The sequence below is a fragment of the Corvus kubaryi genome, unplaced genomic scaffold (genome assembly GCF_017639235.1).
Source record: "Corvus kubaryi isolate FWS band 111438036 unplaced genomic scaffold, C.kubaryi_AGA036_p1.0 74, whole genome shotgun sequence".
Lineage (NCBI taxonomy): Eukaryota > Metazoa > Chordata > Aves > Passeriformes > Corvidae > Corvus > Corvus kubaryi.
Genome location: NW_024582061.1, coordinates 15,836,840 through 15,840,587, shown reverse-complemented (window position 1 = coordinate 15,840,587; position 3,748 = coordinate 15,836,840).

The window sequence follows — 3,748 nt, the reverse complement described above, 5'->3', positions numbered from 1 at the left end:
CAAGTTACACGCGGAAGTGTGGTTAAAGGGGATAAGGCAGAGGGAGCAGGATTCCCATCCTCTGGCCTTGAGGACACACCCTCCGGCGAGGGCCAGTGCCTAGCCTCTCTGCGCCTCTGGGTGCAGTAACCTCTGTCCTGCTTCCAGTCGGCAGCCTTCTGCTCTCTGCCCTCCCCGGCCCCATCCCACCTCCCGCACCTCCTCACCCGTGCTCCACCTTGTCTTCTGGAGACAAAGAAGAAGTGGGGAGATATTTGAATTACCAAGCCATTGCAGCTCCTCCACAGCTGTTCATGCACAGCCACTCCCTGGTGTATGCCCCACCAGACACCCCTGCCTTCAGGTATCCTATCTGGAGCAGTGTGGATCCCTGAGCCCAGCCCTGAAGAAAACAAAAGATCCTCCTAAGGGCTGGTTTGAAACAAACTTCACTGAAAATATTAATCCTGGATTCCTGCAAGAGGGTTACAAGCACCACAGGGAATGTGAGCGAAAGAAGCACGTGGTTGCTGCTGGGTCTATAGATTTCACAGAAAGGAACTCAGTAGTGATAGTTAGAAAGTTTTAATATATTTGCAAACAGCCCTGGGTGACCAACTTAGTTTGAATAAACCCTGTCCTTGGAGCACAGTTACGCAGGGAGATCTCATGGCAGCAGCAGGGGGACCTCTGCATCAAGACCCAGCAATTAGATAATCAATTTCTAATCACTAATATAACATTGCTTTAGTACAACCAAATGGAAGTTTTAATTTGTCTCCTTGTCCCTGAGCAAATCACACCTGGCCGTGGGTCTAATTTGGTTACTCTTGGATTGTGTGATCCTGCCTGCTCTTGTCCCAGAGCTGGCTCTGGCTGCTGCCCTCCCTGTCCCCAACCATGACCTGCGGCTGTCCCCTACACATCTCTCTCTGCCCTCATGGGCTTGGTTGGAGTAAAATCCTTAACGACTGAAGTGTAAAAATATTATTCCTGGTGCTCTCTGAGAGGATTAACAAGCCTATTAGCATCACCGGATCCCTTTCTGAATACATTTGCATACATTTCCTCCCTGCCCATTAGGTTGGCGGTTGTGTTTTCCCTCTCTGACGCTCCAGCACCTGCATCATAGGGCTTTTCCAGATGGATTCACAGGCTGGGCTGGAAAACACCTGCTTGGCCCCACAAAACTGAAGACATCCCTACCTGCCCCCAGCCAGGGCACTGAGGCAGGGTTGGTGTGGTGGGAGAAGGGTGGGTTAGAGCAAAGGAGAGGATTGGCCAAGGGTAGGGACTGGCCCAATTGGGTTTCCAGATGTCAGAGTGGAGCTGCCTGCGATTTCAGCGCGGCTTTGCAAGGCCGTGTGGGTGCTGGTGAAAGCCAAGCCCCAGCCCTGGTGGCCCTGCAGCTCCCTGGTATCCCAGGTCCTTTTGCAGGTGGGCAAAGAGTTTTGACCCATGGAGCAGGGATGTGAAGTTGGGGGGAAGGAACAGACCTCTTCCAAGAGGTCCCCTTCCAATCCGCTGGTGTGCAAAGTCTGAGAGCCCTCGTCTTTCTCTTGTCCCTGCACTCCTCTTTGCAGCTTCTTGTCCCACCCAGGGAAAGAAGCACCCTGCAGAGGGGTAAAACTGGTGTGGGTGGCAAAGGTTTAGTCTCTTCATCTTGCACCCTCCCAAGAAGAACTGTTGGGCTCCAAGTCCCAGCATTATCTCCCACTGTGGCACCAGGAACCACCGGCTGAGGTGACCATTAGAGGGACTTCATGGGAGCAGCCCAATCAAGCTCACCCAGCTGGAACAGGGTGGTAGGGCTGGGGTGTCCCTGTGGGACATCCCTGTGTGGCACATGAAGGCCACAGGAAAGCTGCAGCAGGGCAAGGGACACCCAGGCTCTTAGAGGAGAAAAAATTGGCACATGGAGTGGGACCAAGTAAAAATAAACCTTCCCTCCTCCCGCCCTGCCACAATGCAAAGCGCCTTGCGCCGGGTGTCTCCCTGCATCCCAAAATAATGCCGGGTGCTGCCACCACCCCGCATGGTGATGCTCTCTCCATGCCTCCCGTTTCCATGGTGACCACAAGGAATGTCGCCAGGGTGACAAGGAGGCAAGTGAGCTGGGATTTGATATTAAAAATGAGATTTTGGGTTTGCTGGGATTATTTTTCTCCCCCCCCCCTCCCCTTATCCCCCTCCTTCAGTTCTATTTTTGGGGTTTCCCTCTCTGCCTCTGTTGGTTGGGAAGGCTCCTCCTGCAGAGCCCCTGGGACAGGCAGCAGCAGCTTCATCCAGGGCCCTGCTCCACCTCCACCTGTCCTGTGAGGTGATGACTATGGGATGAGAAGAGGGACAAAAGGGGGTTTCCTTATCACTAAAACATTGGTTTCCTTCTATCAGGAAGGCTTCTGTGCTTTTGCCCCCGGTGGTGCTCCAGGTGTCCCCCTCCATTTCTGCTGCAGGAGGTAGCTCAGGCTGCACCCAGACCTCCTGGGAGAGTGGGCAGCCTCAGGGATTTGTCCGAGAGAGGAAAATGATTCTGCATTCCCAGAGAGGCTGGGGAACATGGTGGGGTTGAGCACCATGGGCCACCTCTGTGTGTCACCATCACTGCACCCATGACCAGGTCAGTTTGGCTGGGCAGTTCTGGAACACTGGGGACAGAGATGGGATGGTTGGAGGAGGATGGCAGAGGGAGCCTGGCAGGTGCTAAGGAGTCCAGAACATTGTTCTCTGGTTTAAACACTCAAAGTCAAACCTGCTCAGGGCAGAGAGGGCTTGAGGGTTTTTGCTGGCTTAGCTGGTGTCTCAGGAATGCAGGACCACAGGTGTCCAAGCAGGGGCTGCTGGCATGAAGGTAGAACTTCTCTTCATGCCCAGGCAGAAGAAGGGGCAGGCAGCACTTGCCCACCTTCCCAGGAGCTCTTGCTTTCTGCTGCACCCATCTCCAGCCATCTCTAGCCATCCCTCCCTCTCTCTCTCCTTCTCTCCATCCATTCCTCCCTCCATCTTTTCAACCACCCCTCCCTCCTCCTCTCTCCATTCACCTCTCCATTCACCCCTCCAAAGATTCCTCTGTCCATCTCTCCATCTCTCTTTCCCTCCTTTCATCCATCCCTTTATCCATCTCTCCCTCCACCCTACCATCCCTCCATCCCTCTATCCCTCTGCCTCCCTCAATCCCCACAGCAGCACTGGGAAAGGTTGGCGGAGTGGGGCTATTTTTGGGAGCGTCTCCCTGGCAACGGCTGCCACCACCGTCTGTGGTGGCTTTTCCATAGGTGCTAAAATATTCCACACTTCTTATTAAAGACAGTGCTGGTGGAGACGGGCGGGGGCGGCGAGTGTGAGCCACCCCGCTGCTGGGGCCGGCGGCCATGGGGCGGTCAGGGCGTGGCACTTGGGGGGCACAAGGACAGCGAGAGGCTGGTGGCATCTTCAATGCCACATCCCCATGTCCCTCTCATTGGCTCTGGAAGTGCCAGCTGCCTCTTGGCAGTGCTGGGCTGCCACACTGTGCACAAGGTACAGCCATCCATCCTCCTGCTGCAAAGGCAGAGGGAAACGTGGTGAGGTCTCGGTGTAGCCAGCGATGAGGAGCAAAAGGCAGAGAGGGGGAAACCTGACCTGAAGCTGAGGCAGCCGCGGGGCTGCACTTGGCAGCTTTGCCCACTCTGGGAAAGACCAAGATGTCTCAGCCCCATATTCGTCCCTTCACCACATGACGAGGAAAGGCCTGTCATGGTGCCAGAGGGATGGTATGCTTTGCCAAAGG